Source organism: Loxodonta africana, chromosome 10, assembly GCF_030014295.1.
Source record: "Loxodonta africana isolate mLoxAfr1 chromosome 10, mLoxAfr1.hap2, whole genome shotgun sequence".
Classification (NCBI taxonomy): Eukaryota; Metazoa; Chordata; class Mammalia; order Proboscidea; family Elephantidae; genus Loxodonta; species Loxodonta africana.
In genome coordinates this window covers 102,769,631-102,791,687 of record NC_087351.1, presented here as the reverse complement: position 1 = coordinate 102,791,687, position 22,057 = coordinate 102,769,631, and the positions used below count along the sequence as shown (strand labels likewise).

Genomic DNA, 22,057 nt, shown 5'->3' with positions numbered 1-22,057 from the left:
GAATTGTGACCTTCAAACTTGGTGCTGTCAGTGAGTGAAAGAAAGTGCCCAGTCTCGGGGTCTTTCAAGCAGGCTTTTCTAACTAAAGCAGTTTTATTTTCAATTAAGGTCTAATGGAATTGTCCTTCTGGATGAACACTGACGAGTTTAACACTTCCCCCGGTGGGCTGGGGGGAGAAGGCTCTGAGAGGTTGCTGGAAGCCTTTTTGGGACAAATGAAGGGACTCTGTAATAGGGCTTCATTTAACACCCTTTCCCCACTTATAAAAGAGGAATCTAGAACTTACATTTCCCCTCATTGTACACTAGCTGATTTGTGTATAAATCTAGGAACATAATTTACTTTCAGTTTACTGAATTTGTGAATTTTTGCATTCGTTTTAATTTATAATTACGTTTTCTCTATGGGGCACACCATATGCCACCATTAATTCTTTCTCGTTGATTTCTTAGGAGATACATGAGTGCATATTTTGACGCAATTTTGGAGGTATTTTGAAAATCAAATGACTACGTGTTTAGCCATATGGCGCTTTGTTATTTAAAACAGCATACTAGAAAGAGAAAGCAAAGATGCAGAAGGACTTGTTAACAGGAAAAAAAATACATCATTGGAAAACTGTTTAAAACATTGTTTTAAATATGAACATTTTCAACCTTCTTAAAATTATTGCGTTGTATTTTTGAAATCTCTCTTTATTGATCCCAAACTGCCTCTTACTTTCTGGGAATGTACCATATTGCTAGTGGCCCAGGCAAAGTGATGTACTCCTGTTCCTGCCCTGTACTTTACAGTGGGGCTGCAAATATTAACATGTACTTCTAGGAGTTAGTCGCCCTCGATGTTTTTCCTTTAACATCCTATGCCAGAATTTGACATTAAGCTCCACTTCTTCCACATACACCGTGGCCGTTTTTGAAAGCGGCCGGAGGGGTTTTCGGTTTTCTGGGGAGTTCACGGTGCCCCCAGGCCGCCTGCGGCACTTGCGGGCTGCGGCCCGGGCCGCCGGCGGGCACGGCGCGCACTAGGACCCAGCGGGGCTCCGGGCCGGGTGGGAGCCGCGCCGCCGACCCCGGGCGGGCGCCGGGCGCTGGAGCCGGGGTTCCGGCCGCGATCGGCTGCAGCTCGGCCGGGAGACGGGCGACCCGGCGGCAGGGCCACGCGCGAGTCCAGCGCCGCCGCAGCCCCCCGATGCGGCCACGAGAAGCAGCGGGGGGGGGCAGCGATCGAAGGTAATGAACGTGGGGGCTCATTTCCTGCCTCCTCGTCTGAGGCTTGGGTGCAGCACTGGCAGGAGGAGCCCTCGGCGTGCAGGCTGCTGCATTTGGGGGCACCCTTTGATTTTTTTAAGGTGCCCGGTCCCCGTATTTCCACCTGGTTTCAGATTGATTTATAGCCTGCAGCCCCAAGCGGGAAAGACCCAGCCATGGCAAGTTGCTTATTTTCATTAGTTTTGGCTCAAAAGTAAGTTCATTAAAAAAAAAAAGTTTCCCAGGAATTTGTGGGTCGTCGTTTTAAAAATGGTTGTTTTAAAAATGTCAGACAGATGAATATCTCTTGAAAATGATCAAATCATGGATGGACTTCTGTTGATGACTTCTCGGGCAGCCCGGCTGTGTGGGCTGCCCAGGCATTACTTTTATTTTCAAGGAACTAACGTGTTAAATGTGGAGTTTGTCTTGGGCAGAGTGTACAGCATTGCTGTTGCCACTGCTTTGCTATCAATTATAAACAGTGTCAAATCCGTGGGCAGTGAAACCTCTTTTCAAAGGCTGTAACTGGTTATCCTGACTTGACACAGACAGATGAGAGAGTTGCCGTTGAGGGGAGTAAAAATATTTCCCTTTTTGGAGAAACAGCGTTTGGTGGAGAAAACCATGATCACGGCTCTCTCGAAGCCGGAGAGACTATTTTTCATGTTTTGTTTATACTCCGGGGATGACATTTGGGGCAGGGAAACGCAGGCTTTTTCGGCGGCTTTTAATTGTGAGGTTATTTAATTTATTTATTCGTTTCCATTGGCGGGACTCGGGGAGCCCTCCGCCACACGCTGGGTTTAAGGTGACACATTTGCTAGCAGTTGGGACACAAGGTTGCAGATGTAAAATGTGCCTCCCCAAAAGGTCTGGTCGGCTGGGGGCTCCCATGTGGAGCTGGCGTAGGCAGGGCGCGACCGGCTCATTGAAGAAAAAGGGAGTCATTTTCCTTAGCTAAGGAAGACATCCTGTTATATTCCTTTTGTTCCCTGTTTTTCATTGATCGCCAGCTCTGCCTGAGAGAGGAGAGGCGCTGGGGGGTGCGGAGCTGGGAAGACGGCACAGGCGACTGAGGCCCCGCTTCTCTTCCCCTGATTGGTCAGTAGGATTGAGACTTAGGAAAACAGTCACCCAAAACCTTCTTTTTTAAAATCGAGCCGTCTTTTTCAGATTCGCCGTCGTGTGCTCAGATTTCTGCAAGATTGATATTTCAGTCAGGCGCCGTTGGCTTGAGCTACCTTGATGTTTAATTTGTTGTTGTTTCTATCCAGATAAAGTAGGCCATTTTGGTGACAAATTTCGTTGCAGCCCTCAGCTACTAGCTTACGTTTAGAGACGGATTGCTTTACAATACATTCCCAATTATTTCAGCCCAGAAGTTGTAGAGTGCAAAGTTGCTCAACTTAGAAGAATTCTTCCTGACCATTATTTTCGATGCGTTTAAAATATCAAGGAGCCCTGGTGGCGCAGTGGTTTCAGCGCTCGGCTGCTAACCGATAGGTCGGCGGTTCGAACCCACCAGCCGCTCCGGGGGAGGAAGAGCCGGCAGTCTGTTCCCGTAAAGCTTTCAGCCTTCGAAACCCTGTGGGGCAGTTCTACTCTGTCCTGTAGGGCCACCATGAGTCAAAATCCACTCGACGGCAGGGGGTTTGGTTTCGGTTTATTTAAACATCAACACTGGCAGATGGATGCTTGACTATGTCATTGCTTTGATAATCGAAGTGGCTTGTGCCTTAACATGTTCCACGCACTAAATTCAAGTCTGAGACAGTGACAGAAAAGACAATGACGAGCGAACAATCACAATCAGCTTGTAGACTATTATAAGAAATTGGGGCATCTGGTTTGAGGAGAATGCATTTCACATCCAAGAAAAAGAGTATTCGTCACTGTCTAAGAATATGAAATAATGAATATTGTGAAAAGTTATAGCTATAAGCAGAATATAAGGCCCCTGGACATCTTCCCTTGAGCCTTAAAACCCCTCATTAAAGAAGCCCTGTCCCAGAAGTTGTTAAACGTATAAACACTTTTCTGATTGGCTCAAGAATTTAGACACAGGAAGTGGATGGTATCTAATAACTGAGGAGTGGAGACATGGTTGTCATGGAAACAGAGAAGAGTAACTCCACACCCCCACCACACACACACACACACACATACACACACACAACCGCGACCAGCACTTTAAAAAGAAAGAAAAAAAAAAAAACCCTGCATGTCATCACAGATGTCTGGAGAACATGCTTTCTCTTTCCCACGGCATCTGCTGAAACCTGAGACGGTGCCTGTCAAATCAAGGTCATTTTACAACAACAACCAAAAATGCGCCGTCTCCTGGATTTCATAACGGTCTTTTTATTGAAAGTATGCGACGGAAAAGCCTACAAGCAAGCATGGGCACACGCGCTTACTTAGCATGTTGCGACTTCTGACTTGTGCAAGGGCAGGCTGAGAAGTATGTGTCTGAGAGCTTAACGGTGGAGTTGAACTGATTTCTGTCTGCTGTTGGAAGCCAAACTCTTCTGAGAGCCGTGAAGACTAGAATGTGATCTGTGGACGAAGAGTCATCTGGGGAAAGGTAGAAATGAAGCTTTTTTTGTTTGCAAGAGTGTTCAAAGTTGGACTGAAGCAGTCGAACTGGGAGCTGTGGGCATTTTGGAAGCCTGCTCTGAGGCTGCCCGTGCGGACCTAAATGAAGACTGTCCGGTGCTTCGGAAAGTGTCAGAGACCGTGTTCTCAGTAGCTGAACCAGGAAAGGAAAAACCCCTAAATGGAAATAAGAGCGGTTTCAAAACTGCAGTTGTTATTATTCAGTCAACTTAGAAAAGTTTCCCTTTCTTTTGTGGATGGGAAAGAGTGCTTCAGTTTTAAGGGTAAATGAGAGGTTCTCCAGATTACTGTTGCAAACATTTCCAGTGTCTTGGTAATGGTTTCAGTGAGGGGAGTAAAGAAAGGAGAGAGATTTGGAGACTCCCCCCCGCCCCTTCATATTGCTAAGTGAAAAATAACCAAGGAGGCGCTTTCCTAAATTTTGACTTTGGTGATGGAAACGCAAGCTTGTAAATATAAAATATCAGCATTTCTTATGCTTTCATATCTTGTCAATGGTAATCTTTGCATTTTCAGTTCTTGATACTCATTTAGAAATATCTCCCTTCTAATCATGGTGATTTATAGTATTGCAGTGCTTTATCTTAATTGAAAATGGCCAGTTTTAAATCTTATTCAGTTAACGTGTTGATCTTTTAAAAAGCAGCAAATTTCCTTAATTTTCATCAACTAATTCCATGGGTGGGGCGTTGAAGGAGGAAGTTGGAAGTGTCCGGAGGGAGGTGGAAGAGTCCGGAGGGAGGTGGAAGAGTCCTAACTATATTTTAATGTTTATTTAATATCCTATATATTTTTTATATCTGTGTCATGGCTGGAATCCCTGGTGGCATAGTAGTTAAGTACTATGGCTGCTAACCCAAAGGTCAGCAGTTCAAATCCACCAGGTGCTCCTTGGAAACTCTATGGGGCAGTTCTACTCTGTCCTATAGGGTTGCTATAATTCCGAATTGACTTCATGGCAATTTTTTTTTTTTTTAATGTTGTAGGAAATACAGATGTTAACAGGGATGTAGCATCATTTCGATGACTTTCCCTATATTTCATCATCCCATATTGTCAGATATTTAACTGTATGGAATTTGATGAAGAAAGTTAAGTTTAATGACACAAGTGTTCTGTTTTAGCAAAGGATTTCCTGTCGGAACCTTTCTTATCTGCAAGTATGTTCATTGGCAGGAAACCTGTCAGTTGCTTGTTTTTACAAACTGGAGGAAATGAATGGGATTTGTTGGGTTCTAGAATCTACCTTCGTTCTCCATTGTCCGTCGAATTGTTTTCTCAGAACACTTCATTTTTAAAGGGACTTTTCACGTGTACAGTTAAATCGGTCCAAACCTTTGGCCTTTCTGTTTATTTCTTTTTGACTTTGGGCTTTAAAAAAATTGATCGTTATGCTATCATGTACGACTTATTTTACCAACACAAATTAACAAGATGTTCAATAAAATTCCAATTCATTTTCAGCTGTCAGACAGTCACACACATACTCATAGAAGCTGGTGCTTTCTTCTGGCTCTGCCAAATTTCTAATAATTATTCCAGAATCCCAACCAAATGCCAGCCAGCCTCGATTGTGAATTAGCATAGGGAAGAAAGGAAGAGGCAGAGCTTCGTCCTTCTCTTTGCTGTAAGAAGGTGCCAGAGAGGGGGCAGAAGAAGGGGAAGAAGGGGAAAGGAGTATTGTTGTTGGGTGTCACCATCTAGTTGATTTTCTACTTATAAAGATAGCGTGTGACGAGAGTAGAACTGCCCTATTGTGTTTCTCAGGCTGCCATCTTTACAGTAGCAGATCCTCAGGTCTTTCCCCCATGGAGCTGCCAGGTGGGTTCGAGCTGCCAACCTTTTGGTTAGCGGTTGAGCTCTTAACTGTTGTGCCACCAGGGTTCCTGGGGGAAGGAGACTAAAGCCATTTTCCAATATGTATGAGAAAAACAAATCTTAATTTTGAAGGGATTTATTGTGCAAAACTCTGGATTACATTTTGGATGTTGTAAATGAGTACATTTCATAGTCTCAACCCATGTATGTTTCAAATTCTGCAGGTGTCAGAAAGGATGAGATTCTTTAAAGGAAAACAAAAACAAACAAAAAAACCAAACCTATTGCCGTGGACTCAATGCGACCCTAGAGGACAGAGTAGAACCGCCCCATAGGGTTTCCAAGGAGCGGCTGGTGGATTTGAACAACTGAACTTTTGGCTAGCAGCCATAGCTCTTAACCACTGTGCCACCAGGGCTCCTCTTTAAAGGCAAAGAAGTGCCCAAACCACCATTTGAAGGGAACAGCCTGAGGAGGGGGGTTAAAGTTGCCTGAGGGAGAGAGAACCCTTTATTGCAATGGTTTTCACACATTTTTTTAAGACATCATTTTTGCTTTATATTTAGCACCAAATGGAATCTTACGCAATACCCTAATATATGAGTCAAATAAAAACAGATGTGCTGTGGAGGAAGTGGGGCCAGAAGCCGGAGCCCTCTTTCTGCCCCTGGGCTGTGCCTGGGGTTTACCCTAGAATCTTAGTACCGCTGGGAAATAGTTTAAAAACCACTACCTTTAAAGTGCCCAACAAATGATCTCATGGCAGCCTGAGGGTATTGAATGCAGAGTCCTGAAACCTCTTGGCTAAAGGGATAACTCTTGCCTTGACACTTTAAGAGGGTGCTTGTGCTCAGAGTGAGTAGGGGAAAGGTAGTAGTTAGGTATGTAATACACTGTACTGAAATCCGCTGACATGTGTTTACAGAAAAACAAAGGACCCACTCTCCCGAGGAAAATGTCCTAGTCCAGCCTAGAATGAAGGAAGGGGAAAGAATGTTAGCAGGGATTACTTACAAACCAGGACTCCCTTTCCTTATAAGATGTAGAAACATCACACAGAAGTGTTTGAGAAGAATTGATTATAATTTTACTCGAAAAAAAAAAAAAAACTGAAGGCATGGATTTATTCTGTTAACACCTCAGAATCTGTTGGATCACTGTTATTCTGTTAGTGAGTGAAAGTAATTTCCTATTAAGCATCATTCATGAAATGAAAGTTTGCCGGACTATATAACCTGCCTTGCTGAGACACTAGTGTTCTGAGTGTTGCTTAAAATGCGAACACAGAGATGACATTCGAATATCATCGGGTATATTCATACGATCTATTATGAGATTGTACAGAAGTGGCAATATTGAGATTGAGCTCAGTTCTCCCCTTTACATCCCCAAAACTACCAGTAGTAAGGATTTCTGGGGGCGATGGTGCAAACATTTAACCTGCTCATGCTGCTAACTGAAAGACTGGAGATTGGAGTCTACCCACAGGTGGCTTGGAAGAAGCCCTGGAGATCTACTTCTAAAACATCAGCCACTAAAAACCCTATGGAGCACAGTTCTACTCTGACACCCACAGGTTGTATGAGTCAGAATACGACTTGACGGCACCTGGTTTTTACTGGTAGAGGTTACAGACTGAGGAATCCCCTTCTGTTCCACCCTTGATTGTCAAAGTCATTTGATTCGTAGGAGCACGGGGTACAGAGAAAACAGCAGAGATTTCGGCCAAATGGTAGTAGAATTGTGCTTCTGTGACCACAGCCAGCCTCCCTGCTTTGTTCTTGGAGGTGGCACAGTTGGGGCTCTGTGGTGGTAGAAAGGATATACCCCAATTACTTCCACTATTTACTACACCCTCTATTCCACTGTGCTTGCCCTGTGTCTACCACCTGTGCAGGGTTAGAGATGTTCTGGAAAGCCACACATCTTCTAGCAATTTGTGTTTTAGAAAATATTTCCTCCACATAGTTAAAACTAGTATAGACACCAAATTGTTGGCTATGGTGGTGTTGTTCTGGGCCATCGGGTCAATTCTGACTTATAGCGGCCCTTTAGGACAGAGCAGAACTGCCCCATAGGGTTTCCTAGGCGGAGGGAACCCTGGCCATGCAGTGGCTAAAGCATTCAGCTGCTAACCGAAGGGTCAGTGGTTGGAACCCACCAGCTGCTCCACGGGAGAAAGATATGGCAGTCTGCTTGCGTAAAGAGTTACAGCCTTGGAAACCCTATGGGACAGTTTTACTCTGTTCTATAGGGTCACTATGAATTGGAATTGATTTGATGGTATTGGGTTTTGGTTTAATTTTTATGGGAGCAGATAGCCAGTTCTTTTCTTCCAAAGAGTGGTTGGTGGGTCGAACCACCCACCTTTTGCTTAGCAGCCAAGCGCTTAACCACTGCACCACCAGGGCTCCATGTTGGCCATGGTAATGGATGAAAAATGATTACAGTTACCTTTTAATTACTGAACTGGGTTGAAATAAAGCTTTTCGTGTTTAGGCTATGTCATGGATTGAATTGTGTCCCACAAAAATGTGTATTAATTTGACTAGGCCATGATTCCCAGTATTGTGTGATTGCCCACCATTTTGTCATCTGATGTGATTTTCTTATGTGTTGTAAATCCTCTCTCTATGATGTTAATGAGATGGGATTAGTGGCATTTATGTTAATGAAGGAGGACTCAATCTACAAGATTAGATTGTGTCTTAAGCAACTCTCTTTTGAGATACAAAAGAGAGAAGTGAGCAGAGAGACTGGGGGACATCATACCACCAAGAAACAAGATCCAGAAGAATAGTGCATCCTTTGGATCCGGGGTCCCTGTGCTGAGAAGCTCCTAGACCAGGGAAAGATTGATGACAAGGACCTTCCTCCAGAGCCAACAGACACAGAAAGGCTTCGCCTGGAGCTGACGCCCTGAATTTGGACTTCTAGGCTACTAGACTGTGAAAGAATAAACTTCTCTTTGTTGAAGCCATCCACTTGTAGTATTTCTGTTATAACAGCACTACCCACTGCCATTGAGTCAATTCCGACTCATAGCAACCCTATAGGACAGAGCAGAACTGCCCCCTAGAGTTTCCAAGGAGTGCACTAAAACAGGCTATCTAAAGCTATCTCATTCCTCCTCCCACCTGTATGTTAAAGAAGAATGAGTGTGTACAGCCATCAGAAACCAACAGAACCATCCCCAGGCTTTTGCATGATAAGAGACCAGTGATGCTTCATGGTGGTTCTTGGGGACTTCTGAACTCAAGGATGCATGTCAGTGACCAGGACATTGCTAAAGCTACAGTAAAAATGGAATGGTAGCGCCAGGCCTCGTGGTCTGACACCAGGAGGAAGAGAAAGAATCAAGATCATCAGCATCAGCCCAACACTGATTCCTATGAGGTGGAGGTCAGACATACCTCCTCTTTCCAACCTTTTAACCAATTCTGACACCAGCCATCCCTCCCACTGCACTCTCTGCTTCTCTGCTGGGTTTGATAATTCACTGCGATAACTACACAAAACTCATAGACCATACTCATAGTTTTGGAGTTTATTAAGGAACTAATGAGTTATAATTTGGGATAAGGAATGACTCAGGAATACGGTTCATTGATCAGGACAGCTTCTCAGCCATACCCTAAGGCAGGCCTCTCTCTGGCCCTCAACCCCTCGGTCCCTGCCCTCCTTGGGCAAGTTTTACAAAGCTTTGTAGCTCCACCAATAAGTGTCCAGAAGCACCCCACTCCACTAGCAAGCCTCTTGCCCATGAGCTCTCAGCTCTCTTGCTCTGTGAGTCCACACACCCACTGTAGCTGCCTTGCTCCATTGGCTGGGAAGCCCACCCAGCTGTCTTGCACCAGTCTCCCAGTTCTGCTGCCGCCATTTCTCTGCTGCTCCTTCTCCCCATCTCGGGCTGTCTCAAGTGTTACAGCTCTCTCCATCTCCTGGGTCTAGGAGATTCTCACTGCAGGGACTCTGGGTCTAAAGGATGCTCTCCACCTCCTGGTCTTCTTTCTTGATGATAATGAGGTCCCCTCTCTGCTCTGGATTAGCTCTTTTTAAGCCTAGTGGGTTGGCAAAACTGACCAGTACCCTCTTTAGGGTTCCATACACCTTATTTGTGTGGTCCCACTCCCACAGGTGTTCCATGCACCTTATTTGCATTCTTAGCAGACTGTCCAATCCCCTCAGTGGGCCACAAACACCTTATTTGCATAGTCCCACCCAATCATTTTGTGGGAGTCACAAGGGCCATATTAAGTAATTCATTGCGCTGCAGTTACTAGTGCAGAACTTCTGCAAATGCTAAGCAGTGTGTGCCCAGTACCTTGCAAATGTCATTTTCTTAACATTCAGAGAGTGGCAAGTATTATGGAAGGATAGGTTTTAGATAACCTCAGACCTCTCTTCATATTCTGAAATTATTCGATTTGGCAAACTTAACATATTTGCAGCATTTAAAGTGAAATTAATTACTATACCATGACTAGTTAGTTAATACATTTTGTCCCTAAATTAAAAAAGTCATATTGTTTTGTGTGGCTAGACTTAGCATTTAGAATGGTCTTTTAAGAAAGAAATATATTACTGTGGGTAAATTTGGCAATATTGGATAACTTAGGGAAATCACATCATAATTGCAAGGGGCTTTCATTTATCAGGTACCGCCCCCTACATTGAGCCCTCGTGGCACAATGGTTAAGTGCTCAGCTGCTAACCAAAAGGTTGGCGGATCTAACCCACAGCAACAACAATCATCTAGGCAGGGAAATCCACTCCATAGACATCTCCTCAGTTTGAGTTCTGAGGCTTCACTCCTGGAGGACAGCAAGTACCTCAGTGGTGCTCTATCCCTCCCAGCCCCTTCTTTTATACTCCTGAAGCCTTCTATTCCTAAAACCCTCTACAAGTATGGATGTCGAGCTAGCCTTCCTGCTTCCAAAGCTTGCCTCTGCCACTTACAGCTGTGTGACCTTAGATGAGTTACTTAACCGGAGACTCAGTAATATGGACACAAAATTCAGTAATGTGGAAATCCCAAAAGGATTATTGGGGAGACTAAATCATAGAGGAAGACCCTCAATGAGGTGGATTGACACAGTGGCAGCAACAAGGGGCCGAAGCATAATAACGATTGTAAGGATGGCACGGGACCAGGCAGTGTTTCATTCTGTCGTGCGTAGGGTCGCTATGAGTTGGAACTGACTTGACGGCACCTAACAACAACAACAAATCATAGAATCCCTGAGAAACACCTGCACAAAGCCTAGCACATAGTTACAGCTCAAACTATTGTAGCTCTTTTTAGTGTTATGTTGCTATTGTTGTTACATCCCTCATCTACTAAGAATCTATGGTGGCTCCCTGTTGCCCATACTAACAAATCTGCCCTCCCCTGCCTAAGTTTCAAGCCCTTCTATAATCTGGCCCTATCCATTACTGCCGAGGGAACACCTCGGGATCTTAAAAAAAAAAAAAACCTGTTGCCATTGAGTCAGTTCGGACACCTGGCAACCCCATGTGTTACAGTGTAGAACTGCTGCACAGGGTTTTCTTGGCTGTCATCTTTACAGAAGCAGATCGCCAGATTTTTCTTCCCAGGCACCGCTGACTGGGTTTGAACCGCCAACCTTCAGGTTAGTAAAAAAAAAAAAAAAAATTTTTTTTTTTTAGTAGTCAAGCACGAATCATTTATGCCACCCAGGGACCTTAAAACTGTGGCTATCAAGTTGATTCTGACTCATGGTGACCCTGTATGTGTTAGAGTAGAACTATGACAGTTTGCAATGGCTAACTTTTGTGGGTAGATCTCCAGGCCTTTCTTCCAAGCTGCCTCTGGGTGAACGTGAACCTCCAACCTATTGGTTACCAGTCGAACACATTAACCATTGCACCACCCAGGCATCCGTCTTCGTTCCTATTGCCCCCTGGGCCACAACCTTCTTCCTCCATTCACATGTTGCAGTCACCAGCTTAATCCGTGCTACAACTTCATTGTGCAGAGAAAATGCAATTTATTCACTTTATCTACAGCTAACCTTCCTCAACGGCAGTAGGTTAACCTTCCTCCCCAGCACACACCCATTGATAGGCAGGAAAAAGAAGAATAATAATTTTTGATACCATCCATTTTAAAACTCAGTTAGGTCTGATAACCCAAATGACCCGTTAAGAGAATTCTCAGTTTCCCCAGGAAAACAATGCACATTCCGTCCTGTGGTCTCACTACCCCACCCCGCTTTCTCTGCCTGTGCTCTCTTCAGTGCCAAACTCACTCTTTCTTTTTATTTCTTACGGAGAAGGAGCAGACTTACGGTTCTTGGGCTTGGTGACCTCTGCTCTCAGGGGCAATGTCTCCTACCCACTGGCTGCTGCTTTTTCTGCTAACTAGCACTTGATATCTCATAACACATAGTCTAGTCCAGTGTTTTTTTTGCAACGACCCACAGTAAAATACATTGTATATGAGATTCCAGTAAACACATGTGTACATATGTATACATGGACAGATGACACACGTTTTTACGAAATGACACGTGCAGCCCAAACACAAGTTTTACAACATATTCTTACTCTTACTACGCTGGACGCACTCCTGTCTATTCCAGTGTTTTTTTTTTTTTTTCTTTTTGGTGAAAGTATACACAGCCAAAGATACACAGTTTCAACTCGTACAATTCAGTGACATGGATTATATTCTTTTAGGTTGTGCTACCATTCTGGCGATCCTTTTCCAAATTATTCTACCATGATTATCTTAAACTCACTGCCCTCTAAGTTTCTCATCCAGCCTTTCAAATTGGTGTTGTTAATTTGATCTCATATAGATTAGTCTTTAAAAAAGCACAATGCTCGAAGCAGGATACTAATTAAGATAAGCTATTTTGGGTTTTTTTTTTGGTTTAAAAACAACTTGATTTATTTAATGAAAAAATAAACTGTGACCCACAGTTTGCAAAAGAAGTTGATCTGGTTGTTCTCTGGACTTTTTATCAGAGCACTCCCTGCTGACTCAGCCCCACCTCCGCTCCCAGTGGGGACAAACCTAGCCTATTAGCCACACCTTCCATCAATTCCACTGCTCTGGTGGTCTCTGCAAGGGGTCGCCTCCTCTGGCCACCCACTGCAGATTTGAGGCAGGCGCCCTGCTCTCAGCTTAGCATCTTCACCCCCCACCAAGCATCAGTGCCCTTGACTTGAGCATCGGCAGTGCCTACGTGGTAAAACTGTGCCCCAGGATAGTACAGGCAACCCAAGAAGCCATCTCTTCCCAGGGCTCCAAATGAGGCAGGGGGATGAGCGCAAGGATGCTCAGTGTTATCTTCTCTGGCTTGAGACACTCGCATTCATGGGCAGAATCAGGACAAACGTCTAACCCCTTCACTGTCCTCCTTTCTTATTGCCTTTATCTTTCCCATAATTATCTGGGCTCAGAAAGGGGCGGGCTCTTTCACTTCCTCTCTACCATTTCATCCTCTCCTACACAGGCAGAAAGTTTAGAGAGTGCACTGTTGTGTTAAGGTCAGTTCAATCTTTTCTAGTTCACTTCTCACACCAACTGAACGAAGGAATTCTTTTTCTGCATTTATTGAGATATTTGTATACCTTTCTCCTTTAGTGTGGGGGATTACATGAATTGATTTTCTAATGCTAAAAGTTACCTTACATTTCTAGAAATCAGTTAAGTTGGCAAGATGATATCTTTTGTAAACATAGCTAAGATTGCTTTGGTAATACTTTTTAGGATTTTTACATCTACATTAACGAGTGAGAAGTACTATATTTCTCTTGTCAAATTTTGGTATTGTCGTGGATTGAATTGTGTCTCCCCAAAATATCTGTCAACTTGTCTAAGCCACGATTCCCAGTATTGTGTGATTGTCCACCATTTTGTCATCTAGTGGGATTTTCCTATGTGTTGTAAATCCTATCATTATGATGTAAATGAGATGGATTAGTGGCAGTTATGTTGATGAGATCTATGAGATTGGATTGTGTCTTAAGCCAATCTCTTTTGAGATATAAAAGAGAGAAGGAGCAGAGAGACATGGGGACCTCATACTACCAAGAAAGCAACACCGGAAGCAGAGCATGTTCTTTGGACCCAAGGTCCCTGTGCCTGAGAAGCTCCTCGACCAAGGGAAGATGATGACCAGGACCTTCCTCCAGGGCCAACAGAGAGAAAAGCCTTCCCATTGAGCTGATGCCCTGAATTTGGACTTGAACACTAGTAGACTGTGAGACAATGTTCTGCTGCTATTTATAAGGTTTTCACTGGCTAATGCTTTTCAGAAGTAGACTTCTGGGTCCTTCTTCCTAGTCTGTCTTAGTCTGGAAGCTCAGCTGAAACCTGTCATCCATGAGTGACCCTGCTGGTATCCGAATACCGGTGGCATAACTTCCAGCATCACCGCAACACGCAAGCGCCCACAGTACTACAAACTGACTGACGCGTGGACAGAACAAGGGGATACTGATTGGTTTAAAATCAGGAAAGGCCTGCGTCAGGGTTGTATTCTTTCACCATACCTATTCAATCTGTATGCTGAGCAAATAATCCGAGAAGCTGGACTATATGAAGAAGAAAGGGGCATCAGGATTGGAGGAAGACTCATTAACAACCCAGATGACCCAACCTTGCTTACTGAAAGTGAAGAGGACTTGAAGCACTTACTAATGAAGATCAAAGACGATAGCCTTCAGTAGGGATTGCACTTCAACATAAAGAAAACAAAAATCCTCACAACTGGACCAATGAGCAACATCATGATAAACGGAGAAAAGACTGAAGTTGTCAAGGACTTCATTTTACTTTGATCCACAATCAACAGCCATGGAAGCAGCAGTCAAGAAATTAAAAGATGCATTGCATTGGGTAAATCTGCTGCAAAGGACCTGTTTAAAATGTTGAAGAGCAAAGATGTCACCTTGAAGACTAAGGTGTGCCTGACCCAAGCCATGGTATTTTCAATCGCATCATATGCATGTGAAAGCTGGACAATGCATAAGGAAGACCGAAGAAGAATTGACGCCTTTGAATTACAGTGTTGGCAAAGAATATTGAATATACCACGGACTGCCAAAAGAATGAACAAATCTCTCTTAGAAGAAGTACAGCCAGAATGCTCCTTAGAGGCAAGGATGGCGAGACTGCGTCTTACATACTTTGGACATGTTGTAAGGAGGGATCAGTCCCTGAAGAAGGATGTCATGCTTGGCAGAGTACAGGGTCAACAGAAAAGAAGAAGACCCTCAATGAGGTGGACTGACACAGTGACTGCAACAATGAGCTCAAGCATAACAACGATTGTAAGGATGGCTCAGGACCGGCAGTGTTTCATTCTGTTGTGCATAAGGTCGCTATGAGTTGGAACCCACTCGGTGGCACCTAAAAACAACAGACTGTGAGAGAATAATTTCTCTTTGTTAAAGCCATCATCCACTTGTGGTATTTCTGTGAGAGCAGTACTAGATAAGTAAGACAGGTATCAAGGTTTTTCTAGCCTTCTAAAATAAGTCAAAGAGTATTCTTTTTCTATTATCTGGAATAGCTCGTGTAAGACTGGAGTTACTTATTTCTCAGAATGTTTGATAGTAGTCACGTTTTTATCTGGGCCTGTTTTCTTTTAGGCAGATTTACAATTACTAGTTTAGTAATTACTTTTATGGTAAGACTATTTGGGTGTTCTTTCTTCTTGAATTCATGTTAGGAAATTTGTATATTTCTAGGAATTTATTTCATATTGGTTTTAAAATTTTGGTGTATAATGACTGCTTATAATAAGTTATTTTTAAAAACTTTGTGCCATCATAATTAGTCCAGTTTTTCATTTCTAATATTGCTTATTTGCTTTCTTGTTTGTTTTTAATCAATTTCACCATATTTTTGTTACTGTTATTAGTCCATTCCAAAAACTTTTTACTTCATAGATCTTCTCCATAGCATCTTCTTTTTCTGTTAGGTTTCTGCTTGTATATTTTTTCTTTTTACATTTTTTGTGTTTATTTTGCTGATTTTCAAAGATAAGCTCATTAACTTTGACGTTTTCATTTCTAATATAAAAATACAAGCTATAAATTTATCCATTAAGCATTATGCTAGCTCTATCTCAGAAGTTTTAATATGTAGTGTTTTCATTATCATTCAGTTCTAAATAACATCTGAATTTACTACGACTTTTTCACTGTCCTCCTTGAGTTATTTATGAGTTATCTAAAAGTGTTTTGTTTCAATTTCCAAACTTACAGTATTTTTCAAGTTATCTTTCTATTATTGATTTCTAACAATTTCAGTTTAGTCACAGAAAGTAGTCTTATAATGTCAATCCTGGAACATAAGTAAGTGTGTTGAGTTGTTTAAATCTCTAGCTTTGTTTGCTGTTTTTTACAGAGAGAAGTGTATTAATAGCTCCCAGTAAGACAGTGGATTGTTGCTTTTTCTTTATATGTTTTAAAGTTACAACATTTGGTGCATACACATTTAGAATTGCCCTATCTTCCTGGAGAACTGAATCTTTTTTATTTTTGTTCATTAAACACTGTCTTTAATTAAAAAAATATATATACTTTGAATTTTTTATTATTATGAATTAGCGCTCCTTAACCTTACAATTCTTTTTGTCTTAAAATGTATTTTATCTGATGTGATTGTAAGACAAGACAGCAGTAGGACACAGTCATCTTCCTTTGGATTAGTTTTTGCCAATATTTGTTTTTCTATTCTCTTTTTTCCAAACTTTTTGCTGATATTTTAGATGTCTTTTATATATGACATATAGCTGGATATTGCTTTTAATGCAGTCTGTAAATAACTATCTTTTAACTGAAATATGTAATCCATTTATATATATTGTAATCACAGATGTATTTAGATTTTTCTCTATCATCTTATTTTGTACTTTCCATTTGTGCTGCCTCATTCATGTTTCTTGCCTTCTTTTGAATTAGTTTTTTTCTTAATGCATATTTTCTCCTATATTAATTGGGAAGTTTTACACTCTATTATTATTCTTTTAGTGTTTCTTCAGAAATTTTAGCATATGTACTCATCAGACCCGAAAGCTAATTAATATCTTTCCTACCCAAAATGCAAGGATCTTAGAATACTTAACTGCAGCTATTCTCCACCCCTTCTACAATTTAGATCCCATTTTTGTCCAGTGTTTTAGTTCTATTTTTTTTTTAATCCCACAGGTTATGCTTTTTCATTACCATTTTAAAAAGAAAATGTTTGTTCAGATTTACCCATATATTTGCTAATTTCTTTGCTTATAAACCCTTCCCTCCTCCCCCCTTTAGATCACTTTTCATCTTACATTTCATTTTTTTAAGTTTGTTTTGTTTTTCCCAAGCATTAGATTTGTCACGCCATTGTTTAAATATTGTTGTTGTTGTCGTATGCCATTGAGTCAATTCCGACTCACAGTCATCCTATAGGACAGAGTAGAACTTCCCCTGTGGGGTTTCCTAGGCTGTAATCTTTATAGAACAGATTGCCAGGTCTTTTCTCCCATGGAGCAGCGAGTGGGTTTGAACCACCGACCTTGCAGTTAGCAGCCATGCACTTAACCACTGCGGCACCAGGGTACCTCTTAGATTTCATTTAGTGAGGATAAATTGATGGTGAACTCTTTCAGTTATTGTTTGTCTGAAAATATTGTTATTTTTCTCTTGCTCTTAAAATGTAGTTTTACCTAGTATAATATATATCTTTGCTAGGTATAAAATTCTTGTTATTTATTTATTTTAGCACATTAAAGATATTGTTTCATTTTTTTTTTGGATTCCACTGGTAAGAAATCATCTCTAAATCTAATTGCCTTTTGTCTTCGAGGTTACAGTTTCTTTAAGAGTGTGTTATAGCTGCTTTTAGGATACTGTCTTTGTCTTCAGTATTCTTTTTGTGTTGTAAAGTCCTATGAGTTTTGACAAATGGTTAATGTCATGTGTCTCCCATTACAATATTATACAGAATAGTTTCACCAGCACTAAGTTTTGAGCCAGGCATTTTTTATTGCAGTAGCCTTTTGGGGTTCCATCTTTAGCAGAGTGACACAGCCCACCAAGTTTGTCTCCTGTCCCCTATACCCTGCTTGGTAGTTTAAGGTCTCCTAGTTTGTCAAATGTTTTCAAGATGAAAGCTGATATAAGTGTTCTGCTGTGTGTATGCTTTACTTTCTTGTTAGCTTATCAATAATTTAAAACTGATTTGAAGAAATATTTTGTCCATCAGTTTTGGTTCTTTTCAGCGGGAAGATTCGACAGGTATCTAGTTTATGACACTGCCAGAAATGATATTTCTGTCATTTCTTTCTCTTTTTATTTCTTCTTTAATGATCTTAGTTTCCTGGAAACACATGGATGCTTCTGGCCAACTAGGGTGAAGAATACATGTTGAAAAAGCAATAGAGAAAAAGCGCAGTCATTATTTTTAAAATATTACCTGTTTCCACAAAGATATTTTAATCCCTAGTTTGTATTACTTGAGACAGCACTATGTGCTTTGACATACCCAAAATAGTGCAGTGAATCGAAACAATAGAAGTTTATTTCTTACACATTCAAAATGGTGTTGCTGATCAATGGACACCCCTTCTTCAGGTGGTGATTCAGGGAACCAGGCTCTCTCTATCTTATGGCTCTGCCCTTCTCAGCCCACGGCTTCCAAGATCACTGTGCTTATTTGAATCACACTGGCATAAATGGAATGAACGTGGAGATTAATGAGTGGCTGGTTTTTATAGGCGAGGCTTATAAGCGACATATTTCACTTCCTTTTCAATTCCATTCCACATTTGGCTATAAGGGAGGTTGATGAAAAAGTTTCCATTTGTATGTGTACCCAAGAAGAAGAAAAAGAAAAAACAGGTTTGGTAAACAGCTAATTGGTCTCTGCCATATAAATTATCTCTGAAACCTCAGCCCAAACTGTGTTTTTACTTCTTTGAGCTTCTATTTCACATACAAATAAGTGCCACCGAGTTTAAGATTTAACTAATCTCAACTTACAATGCATTTATGTAGTCCAGACTACCAACTATATAATAAACTCCTTGAAGGAGTGAATTTTATGTTGGACTTTTGGAAAGGTCCCCTACTACTCAATTTTGAACACATAGTATGATCTAAAAAGTGAAACCTCTGATTGAAGGAGAATGCTCTTGTTCATAGGAGATACCTACTAAGGTATTTAGGGATGCAGCATTATGTTGTCTGCAGCTTATTTTCTCAACTTTTCCTTAGGTTTGAAATTTATCGACATCAAAAGTTAAAGAAAATGCTAAACCCCTAAAGTTTGGAGGAGCCCCTACAAACAATAGTACAGTTTCCCTGAGGGATGGTTTAATCTGCCTCAGTTGTTTCTTCTGAAACCTTGTGTTGAAATCAGCACTTTCTGCATTTGTTGAGGTTTACAGTATGCCAGATATAGGTGAGGGGCTGGACATAGAAACAAAAACTATAAGATGCTGCCCTAGAGAGGATTAGATGAGGGTGTGTAAGCAAACTATTTCAAATGGGAAAAGCACTTTATGGTTGACTTTGTGATTGACAGTATTTTTGGTGAGATTCTAGGTTATTTGTATGATGTGAGCGGGGGAAAAAAAAAAAAGGCTTATGGCTGCCTTAAGCCCTTCAACAGGGAACTTGAACTTCTTTTCCCTTTGGTGTTAGGCCTTGCATAGGAGGCTGGCCTTCACCCAGACCAGTATTTAACAAATCAGCAACCAGAGATGCTTAGTTTTTGAATGTTCCCAAGGGCCACAGATAATTTCAGTTGAGCTGGACCCTAGGTTATTGGCCTCATTATCACCCTGTACTTGACTTTAATTTATTACTTTTTTGCTACACTCAAATTTTCAAGGCTTCATTTTTATTTTTGGTTGCTATTGATTGGCCTTAGTAAATAAGAATGATATATGCACCTGAGTTAAATTGTTGGCGTCATATTTTGTTTTCTTTTACTTGAGTAGTTTTCTTTCTCCACTGGACTGTACTATGGATGGGAAAATACACTGATGTGTTAGTAACTCTAACTAATCTATTATCCACCTGCTAAGACGTAAACACAATCCATGTGGCAAATTACTTTATATGCTGATAAGGCCTGTGTTTTGGAAAAATGTTGAGCGGTTTGTGTCTGAAACATTGTTTTGAATCAAGTCATCTAAAATGTGTAGATTAAGAATAGAAAGTAGTATATCCTGAATAGCATTGTAAAAATTCCAGGAAGGTCAGGCTACAAAATACAAGGTGTGGTGAGTCTATAATTAGGCATTAAAAAAAAAAAAGCCCTGGTTTATTTTATTGAGCGCCTCCTTGGGCTTGGCTCTGGTGTTGGTTGGAGAATAACTCTCTTTTTCAGAGTAGTTCCCTTTAGAAGATGACCCAGGAGGCAAATTTAGCTCCCTCAAAAGCTAAGACAGAGTAAGCTGTTAACTTGCTATGTTGTTTCCTTCATGGAACAGGGGATAGAATTTATGGTAGATGAGGACAAAAATATAGTGTTTCTCATAAAAGAAGAAGCAAAGGGGGGACGCAGTATTGTCTTTGCAAATTGTATTCACTTTCTTCTCAGCTGTAAGGGTTCTGTCATCTTTTTTTAGGAAAAAAATCTCTTTTGTCTTATTTGGACAAATTTCCAAAACTCTGTTCCTCTGGAGGCACCAAGTCCCAGCCAAGGACATTGATGAGATATCGGGCCAAGGAACTGGCAGGCTGGGTATAATAGTTAACTCCCTCTGTTGAAACAATGAGCTACTGAGCGGTCTCTTCTGCCTTGACCAAGAGCTCATTCCTTCCTTTAATACCAAATATTCCATCACTACAAATGGAAGATACAAGACCTCTATATTCTTGATTTTGCCAATGTGATTTTTAAATTAACTTACATTTTTAACAAAGTATTCCATGTATTACTATTGGAGTGACCATACATCCTGATTTGCTTGTGATAATTTTAGTTTTTGCTTACTGCCTGAATGTAATTACTAGTAAGTTCCCTTTTATATCAAAAGTGTCCTGGTTTGTATGATAAATTATGGTCACCTTATTTACAATGGTGGTCAATGTCTCTAGCAATAGTAGATCAGGTTTATTTAGACCAACTCTTCTGCTGAGAAAAGCTGCTGAAAATTAAAAAGAAAAAAGTTAGTTTGGAAGCACTGGAGAGCTACCAAGGCAATGAGGAATTGTAGAACCAAGATTTAGGAGGAAAGGAAAGACTAGGGAGGTGAGCCCAGCTTTTAGGTCCTCTTCATCTTCAAAAAAAGCAATTGTCAATTCTAAAAGTAGTGGCCAAAAGACTTAAGAAATTTAGCAAAAGTTTCAACAAACTCATGGGGACATGGTAATTGTATTCAGGCCCTGCCAAGAAGTAGAAGCCCTTGTAAACAACCTAGACTTTCATTTGGAACCCTAGGTCAAAGTGAACTGAAAATAGAATAATTCTCACAGGAAATGAAGCCAAAATTCAAGTAATTTCAAATAATTAGTGCCCCATCCTAGATACCTGCCAGACGCAAAAGTAAATATCCTCTTTTAAGGAAGATACCATCACCCAGTGCCTCGTGTCATCATTACAGTTTTTCATGTATTACATCTGTCACTCAATAATAAATAACTAGATATATAAAGAGAGAAGACATGATCAAACGAAGAAAAAAAAAATAGATGAGATAGCCCTTATAAAGGATCTAGGTAGTGGATTTTTCAGATATGGTCTCTACAATAAGTATGATTAATATGTTCAAGGTATTAAAAGATAATATTGAAAAAATTGCCAGAAAGCTGCAAATTATAAATGAAAGAGCCAAATGAAACTTCTGGAGCTGAAAAATGTAATTACTTAAATTAAAAACTAAATGTAGAATTTTTTTTCACTCGTGCAAATGCCCTAAGACTGGATCGTGGTGATGGTAAGTTTGCACAACTGAATAAATACACTAATACTATTCAGTGTACACTTGTCAAGGATTTCATTTTACTTGGACCCTCAATCAATGCCATGGAAGCAGCAGGAAATCAAACGACATATTGCACTGGGCAAATCTGCTGCAAAGGACCTCTTTAAAGTTTTAAAAAGTGTAGGTGTCACTTCGAGGACTAAGGTGCACCTGACTCAAGCCATGGTATTTTCAATTGCCTCTTATGCATGTGAAAGCTGGACAATGAATAAGGAAGACTGAAGAAGAATTGATGCCTTTGAATTATGGTGTTGGCAAAGAATAATGAATATATAATGGTCTTCCAGAAGAATGAACAAATCTGTCTTGGAAGAAGTACAGCCAGGATGCTTCTTAGAGATAAGAATTTCAAGACTTCATCTTACGTACTTTGGACATGTTATCTGGAGGGACCAGTGCCTGGAGAAGGG

General features: G+C 41.1%; 1 protein-coding gene across 6 annotated transcripts in view; it reads left to right on the top strand.

The window, feature by feature from the left end:
- The first annotated feature begins 1,115 nt into the window (after positions 1-1,115).
- Positions 1,116-22,057, top strand: part of FOXN3 (forkhead box N3) — a 460,304-nt gene continuing 439,362 nt past the window's right edge. For 4 of the 6 annotated variants that reach the window (XM_003408814.4, XM_064292850.1, XM_023546473.2 and 1 more), the window contains exon 1: positions 1,116-1,233. The gene's annotated coding sequence lies outside the window, so the exon portion shown is untranslated. The remainder of the gene's footprint in view (positions 1,234-22,057) is intronic. The other 2 variants (XM_023546472.2, XM_023546468.2) reach the window with 2 other exon arrangements.